Here is an 11,219-nt window from a genome sequence, read left to right as displayed (position 1 = left end):
ATCAAGCTTCAAAGCTTTGCCCAAAATAATGCATTTAATTGAAAATTGTGGGGAAGCTCAAGCCTAACAGCACCCCCTGAAACAATGGATATTTGTGAATGTTTTGGTGGTCAGCGATTAAGAATAAGCTACAGCTACGTGAGAGCGACAGCTAAACCATAGGCCAGCTAGTTTAGACCTCCTGTTGTCAAAACAAACCTCAAAGACTGGCCCACCAAATTATTCCTGCAAAGGACCCAAATCTGATTGGATTGGACTGGAGCAGTTTATGTCTCAGGACAGGGCCAGAAACAATAAGAATCAGTGACCAAATAGTGGATCCTAACACCTGGGTGTGAACACAATAAAGGCTGATGGTATAATGGAGAGATCAGAGAAAGAAAAAATCAAAAGGGCCCCCGCTAAAACCATTGCCCTTGAAGGCTGACTGTGCACTAAGCCCAAAGTTGAGCCCTCTGAGGCGTGACACCAGAGAATTCACACTGAAGGGGAAAAAAAAAAATCACTAAAATTCTCTGACCAAGTTACTAAATAAATGAGCAAATAGATACTAGCAACAATCCATGGGAGGGTGGAAGTGGAGGGAATTATCAGCCCCTGGTGTTGCAAAAAATTTTTAAATGCCCATTTCTTTTTTTTTTTTTTTTTTTTTTTTTTTTTTTTTAATTTTTTTTTTTTTCAACGTTTTTTATTTATTTTTGGGACAGAGAGAGACAGAGCATGAACGGGGGAGGGGCAGAGAGAGAGGGAGACACAGAATCGGAAACAGGCTCCAGGCTCCGAGCCATCAGCCCAGAGCCTGACGCGGGGCTCGAACTCACAGACTGCGAGATTTAAATGCCCATTTCTAAAATAAATACAGAGCATGGAAAGACATTGAAATATATGATCTATACACACCAAAAAAAAAAAAAAAAAGACAAGAGAAACGGTGGGATTTACCAGGCAAACACTGTGAAGCAGCCATTATAAATAGGTCCAATGAGCTAAAGGAAATTGTGTTTGAAAAAAGTATGTCAATTATATTTCAATTAAAAAAGAAAATAGATGTAAAACAGCTCCACCTTTCCATTGAATGCAGGAATTCCCTTTAAGTTCCACAAGAACTATCAAAACAAATTATTTCTAAGCATAAATAAGTTAATATTTTTTAGTGCCCAAATGTTGCCTTTTATTTTTTATGTTTATTTATTTATTTATTTATTTTATTTATTTATTATGTTTATTTTTATGTTTATTTATTTTGAGAGAGAGAATCCCAAGCAGACTACATGCTGTCAGTGCTGACCCTGACCTGTGGCTCGATCTCAGAACTGGGAGATCATGACCTGAGCTGAAATCAAGAGTCCACCCAGACCCCTCTTATCTCTGTATTTTAAGGATGGGAAAATTTTAACTTACCTAATAGCCTGGCACTCCCCTATTTTCAGTGAGGGAAACTGGAGTATAGGAGACGTTTCTGCACAATAGAAGTTAAAACACAATAAATCTGAGCAATATTGTCTGAAAAAGAAACCTTTGTAAAATACATGCTTCTTAAATATTGTTCAGCTCACTGGCAATCTGTAGAGGAGATCTGGAGAAATCTCTGACCCATGTACATACAGAAGGCCTGTATCTGCTACTCTGTCACTTGGGGTAGCACCTTTCCTCTTGTTCTTCATTAATAACCATAATTATGGCTGGAATCCTTTACCTGGTATCCTCTGGTCCCCACTGAATCTTATCAAGAGAATCCTCTCATTTTTTTCCTTTGAGCTGCATCATTTTTTTTCTTGTATCTTCATAATAAAGGAAAAACAAGCACATTGCTCTTCCCAGGGCAGATAAAAAGCACCCCTCCAAACCACTTCCTATAACCTTTTTTTTTTTTTTCTCTTAATCTATGCACTCTCTGCATTCTTAGACAATTCTTGTGGACTGCCGGTTATTTCCTCTGTGAATTTAGTCCAATCTGATGTCTGACCTAAGGACTAAAATTAGGCTCATGCTATTATTTCAAGCATGGGAAGTCATGAAATGTGCCTGTTTTTGTCTTAGACTAGAAAACACAAATTCAGATTCTATATTTTTTTTCATGTGACTGGTAAAAAGGTCTTTTGATTCTGTTTCTTTGCTCACTTGCATGTTAATATCACTGCTGGGAAGTTTTCTTCCCATAATCTCACCGAAACATGCGAAAAGTTCCAAAAAATAAGAAAAAAAAATAGCAAATCAACAAACCCCACTTTGCTCTTTGCTTTTACTTACTTTATAAAATGACTGTATATTTGTGTGAAGTAAGGTCTTTCTTATGCCTTTAATGTCAACATGTAATGTTAAAAGTAAATAAGAAAATAGAGGAGCAAAGTTTCTGGTTAAATATTTTTAACCAGTTTGTCTGTTTTGTTTTGTTTTGTTTTGTTTTGTTTTGTTTTGTTTTTGATTTTACTGAACTTCATTGGGACCTTAAAAGTAAATCAAATTTGGATGCCTCACTGCCATAGTTTTATTACTTTGGATTGCTCTAATCTTTCCTCATTTATAAATAACAGCTCATTAGTTACCAGGACTATTTTTTTCCTGTTGACTTAGAAGATCATAGCAATACTCATTCTTTTTAAGTTCGCGTTACCCTGACTTTAAGGGCCTAGTGTTTCATAAAATGGGACTTCGTGTACAGGCATGTACACCCAAACAGGCAGAATCATTTCCTAAGACGTACAAATGTCCTTGCCCATCATTTAACATTGCAGCATTTCATATGTCTTCTGGTTTCCTAAACAGATTTCTCAAATTTCCATTTCTCTCAACTACTCTACCAACAATTTTCACTAAGAACACAGATCCTTAGTCTCATATGAGTAAAAGAGACTGTAGTGACACTAGAGAAATGCGACTCAAATGTTATTTCTGGGTCTTTAAGTTGAAATGTTCACAAAAATCCCTTTTAATACATTAAAAAAGGTCTTATGGTTTTTCTGAGGGAAATCACACAAGGGTTAAATCCTGTTGTCTTAGCTTTTCTTCTCCATTTGCACAATGTCAACTGCTATATTAATAGGAATGATTACTACCCTGACCTCCAATTTGGCCAGTTCTTATAAATAAAGGGTGTGACTGTGTTCCAACAAAACTCACAAAAACAGCAGTGGGCCAGAGTTGGTGTGCAGGCCATACTTCGCCTATCTGTGAGAGACACAAACATTCAGTAGACATTGGAGGGCATACAAAAAGTAGACATTTCTAATCTCAAAACACTTACGAGCTGGTGACAAAATACAGAAATAACTTACCATTTTATACTAAGTTCCAAATGAAGGATGTGGAGAATGTCAAAGGCCAGACTTAGCAAATAAGATAATGCATGTGGCAGAACTTCTTGAAATGGGAAAGAGTGAAAAGATAATGTTGTTATGGTTTCGCCATCATTGCTATCCACATTTAATTCTCAAAAAGTTTAACTGTATTGGCAAGTTTCTTAAAAAAGACCCATGAAAATAAGATTTTTGATTATTGAGTTCTACTGGTTACTTAATCATCATTCATTTTTTGAAAAGTGTTTTTAATGTTTACTTGTTTTTGAGAAAGAGAGAGAGAGAGAGTGCAAGCAGAGGGAGGGCAGAGAGAGGGAGACCCAAAATCCAAAGCCGGCTCCAGGCTCCAAGCTGTCAGCACAGAGCCCAATGAGGGGCTCCAACTCACAAACCGTAAGATCATGACTTGAGCCAAAGCAGGACGCTTAACCGACTGAGCCACCCAGGCACCCCAATCAGCATCCATTTTGTAGCTAGTCTATTTATAATTTTATTTAACAATTCTCAATTTTGTACCATTCTTGGTAATCATGTTCGTTTCTTAGAACTGTATTATTTATTTACTTACTTTCCTTGCCACAAAATTATAATTTCAAAATAGAATCTCCTGTGCGTTAAACGACCCTCGCTTTTCCACTTTTGGGACAGCTTATTGTAAAGTCTATCCAAACCAAAAAAAAAAAAAAAAAAGGTTGTGTTTCTTTCCTCGCTAAATTATTTATCCCTGTACTATAAGAAAATGGGCACTTCTTCCATACAGTTTAATGATAGCTCCAAAGCCAAATAAGTCCGAGAAGACAATTTTCATTAAACTCATGAACTTTTGCCTCAGCTACCTTTGTTATTGAATGTCATTACCTGAATTATTGGCAATGGTGGTTTGGTTCTTTGCTTTCGCTAAGAGGTATGGCCTTAATACACTGGGTAAAAGATAATGAACAAAAATAATGTTTAAAAATTACTGCAGCAGGAAGTACCCAAAGCAAAATATATTTTTAGTCTGAAAGGGCTACGGTACTTACAGTTTGTGGGAACTGGTGCAGTGTAAGGTCACTTAAGCACACATGGGAAGACTAACTATGAAAGAAGCCACAGTTATGTCTCTTATGTGATCTCAGGAGACGTGCATTTGCACCTTTTTAAATTTACAAAGGAAAAAAGAGTGTGGTCTTTGTTTTTAACATGATGGATTCGTTTACATCCATATTTGAATAAAAAACTGAGCCTGATATACTTAGCTACCAAAGGGGAGTAAAATTACACTGGAAAATTAATGTAAAGAAAATAATTCATTCCTTCAGCACAAGTAAGTCTTTTCTGTGATGTGGCTGTCGCAAGAAGGTTGTGATGTGGCTGTCGCAAGAAGGTTGAGGAATGAAGAAATGAGGGTCTGTTTAACATGTTCCGTAAGTATGATGCTTTGTGTCTCTGGAAGAGGAAAGTAATTAGGGAGGCAGAAAACCAAAACAAAACAAACACAAAAACCAACAAAAACAAAAAGCAACAACAACAAAAAAACCACCTCTGAAATGAATTTCTGTGATAAATTCCCACATATCTAAAGCATATCCTTTCTCTAAAGTTTTGTTTCTATCTTTTGCTTTTAGGTCTGACACATTTACCTTGTGATTAATGTGACGAAGAAGCCATTCATGTGCCAAAGTACAGCTCCTTAGTTTTAATGAAGGAGAGTCAAGCAAAAATCTTTTCTTGCAACTCAGAACGGAAGAAACGTTTTAATCATACGTGAACAAAAAGAGAGCACCATTATAACTCTTTGGTTATTTGTAATGCTGTGGAGAGCTTATCCTTCGACGTACAGTATCTTGAACATCCCTACTCTGAACATCACAACTCGATTTTATTTGCCAGAATGAACACAAATGGCATTTGCACTTCTGCGAAGAGGAAGTTTAACCCCAAATCCTTTCCTTGTCTACAGTTTTCCCAAGGCTCAACTTATCCCAATTTAATATAAACACAGCTCCGGCTAAACAATCGAAGTTTGTTCTCACGCAGTGCTCCTGTTGATTCAGCTATGAGTCTGTCACCCTGGCGTCATTGAATGGCATGGCTGCCTTTGAAAGCTGACAAGAACGTGTCTTTACCTTTATGTATTCTAGGCCCTGCTTTCATAGCTAACCGCATTTTTGGCAAGAAAGCACATTTAATTTGGCTCATATTTCTCCAATCATTATCAAAATTACTTCTCAAATGCCAGTGATAGATGATTTGCTGCTCTTTTAAATCTGGAATGTGACCAGGGCTCCATCGGAGATTAGGAAAAAAGGGGGAACAAATCAAAATGCAGCGTGTTTTCTGTTTGTATCAGTTCATAATCATTTACCAAAACATTGAACCTCAGTTCAGAAATTCAGCATCAATTTTCATAATTAAAAACTGACAACTTCCTGAAATAAGAAATTCTTTCATATCTTTCTCTGTTTCTTCCTATCCATCCACATGATATATAAAAAAACTCTGGAAAAGTCAGGCATTTATGAAAGATGTTCAATAAATAACACGATAATTAATTCACTATTTGGTTATGGGGCAAAACTAAAGCAATCTGAAAAATTGTTATGTTTTGGAGCAAATCTGGTCAATCCAAATACCATAAAATACTTAGGTGGCAATCAGATTGTAGTCCTTGGGGAAATCTTTGTACATCAGCATCAGGATACCTTAAGCTGTCTAATCAAAGCATGTTTGATCCTTGAAGATGTTCTCATAAACATGTGTATTTGAATTTATGTGTATAGTCAAACTGTATCTTCAAATCTGTAGCTATCACTAGGAAAGAAATCTTCGGTGTTACAATGTGTCATTATTCTACCAAGCTATAGTCAATAATTGATGAGTAAAAATGACTATATGTTTTATAACTCTAATATGAAAGAAGCATTAATTCTCGGTCAACTTATGGTTGAATTGAATGGTTAAATGGCAGCATGCTCATATCGGATAAGATTGCATAATGTATTCCAATTTGTTTGCAGACCATTTCGGAAAAGGAATTCTCAAGAAAGACTAAATAATCATGATTACATAATAAAGAGATTTTGTTCACAGCTGGATAATCATGTCGGTGCATAAAGCCACACGCCATCTAGCCTCTCAGATATACTTCTGAATCTTTTCCAATTTAGCCAGAAGAACAGAGACCTCCTTGGAAATAAAACTGTATATATTTTTTTGCTTAAGAAAAAAAAATAGACAGGAGTCTGGGTGGCTCAGTCAGCTAAACGTCCAACTCTTGATTTCAGCTCAGGTCATGATCTCAAGATCATGAGATCCAGACTCGCGTTGGACTCCACACTGAGCATGGAGCCTGCTTGACATTCTCTCTCTCTCTCTCTCTCTCTCTCTTTCCCTCCCTCTGCTCCTCCTCCTACTAAGGAGCAGTCTTCCGAGTCTTCCGGCTTATTCCTGCTTAAGGATCCTCCTGCTTAAGGATCAATTAGATTGATCTCTTTATCTACTTTTCTATCTGTTAGTAGAATATCAGTTCATAATGCATTGACTGAACACCCACTAAGTGCAATTCTCTCACTGAAAGAACACGATTTAAAGTCAGGAAAAAACACTTAAATCTGCCACTCAGAGACTTTGTTTTCTTGAAAAAATCTGTTCGTATTTTTCAATTTCCCCGTCTATATAATGCACATAGTACTGATTCTTCATCTTCTTATTGACATCATTGAAGATATATATCAAAGCATTTGTAAAACATAAATTGCTAGTTATATTGCTACCTAATTCAAGGTATACTTAAATTGACAGCTGACATACTGAGACCTTCGTTATCTAACGCTAAAACATCCTTTTCATCCAAATTCCTGAAGCTATCTGTTTTTTTTAGTTGTAATAATTTGCTTTCAATATCCTCAATATGCACTCGTTTTAAATCATCTTTTACTATCATATATAAAATATACTCAAAAAAGAACCTGACTTAATGATTTCTTAACTCTAAAATGCATTATGACACGTTTGTGCAGACATTATTTTATTTACCAGAATGTTTGCCATTTTCTTAGATCTTCATCCCTTCTTAAACCTTCTATCTGTAGTCATCTGCGTTCTGCCAGAGCCATACTGATAGTACAGTATTTTCTTGAAAAAAATTCAAATTAGTCTCATCACTGAAAGATAATTTGGCTTGATACAGACTTCTAGGACACTAGTCACCTGTCTCTCTTTCCTGAATATTGAAAATGCCATTGCACTTTACCTTTGTGAGATAACTTTCTGTCTTTTAGTTAATTTTAAGAATTTCTTTTTATATTTGACACTTTAAAGTTAAATTAAGCAGTGTCTAGATGTGAGTTGTGTTTTTTTTTTTAATTAATCGAAAAAGATTTTTTGTTTAGGTTTCCAGACTGATGTTACTATCAGCACAGAAAAATTTTTAAGCATTATCTCTTCACATATTGACTGCCTCATTTTCTCCCTCCTCTCTTTCCTAACGAGAGAGAACTTTCTAGTTCATTGTTCTCTTTCTCTCTCTTTTTTTTTTTTGACTTGGAAGTGTTTTCACTTTATTTTTATTATTTTTTTAATCCCAATATAATTAACATACAGTGTTGTATTAGTTTCAAGTGAACAGTGATTCAACAGTGATTCAACAATTCCATAACATTACTCAGTTCTCTTAACCCCCATCACTCATTTCACCCATCCCCCAACCACCTCCCCTCTGGTAACCACCAGTTTGTTCTCTATATGTATGAGTCTGTGTTTTGTTTTTTTTAAAATCTTTTTTGTTTGTTTTGTTTCTCTTAAATTCCATACATGAGTGAAGTCATATAGTATATGTCTTTTTCTGACTGACTCATTTCATTTAGTAGTATACCTTCCAGATCCATCCATGTTGTTGCAAATGGCAAGATTTGCAAGATTTTTTATGGTTCAGTAAACATATTTTAGGCCTCAGTTTATCCTCCCTGTGAAATTTCCAGATCTAAACAAATCTATGGGTATAATATTGGGTTCCATTCTAAATAATTCAATCTGACCAACTTTATAGTTCACTATTTTTCTCTTCAGTTATGTCTATGATGATAGCCCTGACCATTAAGCTTTTGATTTTTTATTACTACATGCTTGATGTCTAAAATTCCTTTTGATTTTTTAAAAACTCTGAGGTTATGTTTAATAATTTATGTTCTCTGAGATATTTTCAAGCTTATTTATAACTTCTAAGCATTGTAAATACGATTATTTTATAATCTATCTCTGCTAATTCTAAATATCTGAAGTTTGATCTGTTTCTAAAGTGTTACTGTTGCTGGTTTTGACTTATTTTGCCTTATTTCTTTGCATATTGAGATAATTCTGACTGCATCTTCTCTTTGTTATTGAAAAACTATTTTTTGCAGAATTTTGGAAGTCTAGGAAGAACTAGCTTCTGGTAGAAAAAAAATTATGTTTCCTTCTTCCAGTCATGTAAACGCTATCAAGTCAAGACCATCATAAAGCAAAATTGACACGTTTCGTGCACACTGCAGGTGACCTAAACCTGGATTGGAAACTGATGCAAGGTTTTAAACTAATTCAAACTCATGACTAAATCTCATTTCACTGTCCCTCTTTTTAATTGGTGCTTTTCCTTCTTTTTATTCACCCTGCTCTATTAATTGGAAATGCAACCTTCCAAGCAGTGTTCTGGGAGGAGGGGAGGTGCACAGTGCTTAGGGTCACAGTTTAATATGGGGAGGATTTTTAACAAGATCTCTGGGTCTTTATTTTAGTCATTTTGTCTTCAGAGACCTACATTCCAAAGCCCAAGTTTGCCTGACTAGTAGATGTCTTGGTAAGACTTCTTAGTTGCTCTAAGGGACAACTTACCTCTCTGGATTGTCACTTTTAAAAAAATTTGGTTTCATAGATTCTTCCTATTTTGTTAGCTTTTCAATCCATATAAATGTATAAGTACATATGCATTCATTTTCAAATGTATATTTATGCATGTGGATATTTACATTATATAAATAATGACATACACATTTATATATACACATAAACATGTATTTATTTTCAATCCATTTAGGGAAGATATTCAAAAACTATTTCATCCATAATTTTTAGTTGTTTTCAATATATAGTGCTGTGGGTTGAATCATGTATTTTAAAATCTCACATGTTGAAATACCAGTGTCCAGTAACTTCAGAATGGGACCTTATTTGGAAATAGGGCCTTTGCATATGTAACTAACTTAGGAAGCAGTCATACTGGAAGAGGGTAGACTAATGCAATATGACTAGTGTCCTTATAAGAAGGCAAAATTTAGACACAGACACACACATGGGGAGAAAGTCATGTGAAGATGAAGATAGAGACTGCCTTGATGCTTCTAGAAGCCAAGGAATACCACAAATGACCAGCAGGCCACCAGCTGCTGGGGGAGAGCCCTGGAGTGGATTCTTCTTCACAGCCCTCAGAAGGAACTTGGTATCAGACTTCCAGTCTCCAGGACTGGGAGACAACACATTTCTGCTGTTTAAGTCTCCCAGTTTGTGGCACTTTGTGCAGCAGCCCTAGAAAACTCATACAGATGAGTAAATTGAAATAATCTTGTCCAATATTACCAGAAACACAAGCCCCTAAATGCTTTCTCTCACCTTTGAGGAAAGAGTGATTTGTTTGTGTGCACTTCACAAAGGATAAGAACTCCCTCACTCCCTCCACATCCCTTCCGGGCAACTCTTCCTCTCTTTTTTCTTTCTTTCTTTCTTTCTTTCTTTCTTTCTTTCTTTCTTTTCTCTTTCTTTCTTTCTCGTTTCATTTTGTTTCATTTTTTTTAAATAAGCAAAAAATCAGCTACATGTATTAGAAATACAAGGTTTATAAACCAGCTGTTCCCTAACCCTTAAACTATCTATTATTTTCTGTCAAAATACGAGCTTCCTTAGTAAAACAACATGTTTCTACAGGTTTGCACATCCCATTCTCTCTGCCTGGAATTCGCTCTTTATCTGCCTTTTAAATGCTGCTGATTCTTCAAAATAGAATCTGAATGAGATCAGCAATAAAAAAATAAAGAAAAAATTGGAAACATACATTAATCTGAGATAGTTTAGTATAAGATGCTAAGCTGAAATAAAAGATACCCTTCCTTTCTTCTAAAGAAGGGAGAATATCAAAGGCTAAGTAGACATGAAGTAAATTTAGCATTAATTAATTAAAAGAAAATACATAGAGCAAGCTCCTGGGGCAAGTTCTAAAATAAGAATGTGAGGTGCCAAAGAGATCTAGGTTATATGAGGAGTCTTGTCTACATATTAGAAAGTAATAGAAATTGGAGGGAATTTAAAGTATATCAAATGGAGTTCTTTTTCTCTTTTTGTTAATGTTAAGTGAGATAGAAACATTAGAAATTCCAGTAAAAAAACAAACAAAATATTTAAACAGTTTTCACAAAAAAAAGGAAACATAAATGGTCAAAGAAATATACGAAAATGCACTAAGCTTTATCGTTATCAAGAAAATGTAAATTAAAACCACAATGTTATCATACCTCATATCCATCAGAATGGCTAAATGAGAAATATTATAATGGAATATTGTAAATATCGTATGTTGACCAGAGTCACAACTGAAACACTCATGTGGCTGGTGTGAAAATTTGGGCGCCTGGGTGGCTCATCCGGTTAAGCATCTGACCTTGGCTCAGGTCGTGACTTCATAGTTGGTGAGTTTGAGCCCTGCATCGGGTTCTCTGCTGTCAGTGCGGAGCCCGCTTCAGATCTTCTGCTCCCTCTCTCTCTGCCTTTCCCTCACTTGTTCTCTCTCTCCCTCTCTCACACTCAAAAATTAAATAAACATTAAAAATTTTTTGAAAAACTTGTTTGGTACTATCTACTAAAGCTGAATGCACGCACACACTTTGATCCAGAAATCCCAGTCTTGGTATAGACCTT

The sequence above is a fragment of the Panthera onca genome, chromosome B1 (genome assembly GCF_046562875.1).
Source record: "Panthera onca isolate mPanOnc1 chromosome B1, mPanOnc1 haplotype 2, whole genome shotgun sequence".
NCBI lineage: Eukaryota > Metazoa > Chordata > Mammalia > Carnivora > Felidae > Panthera > Panthera onca.
Note: the sequence above shows the minus strand (reverse complement) of the source record.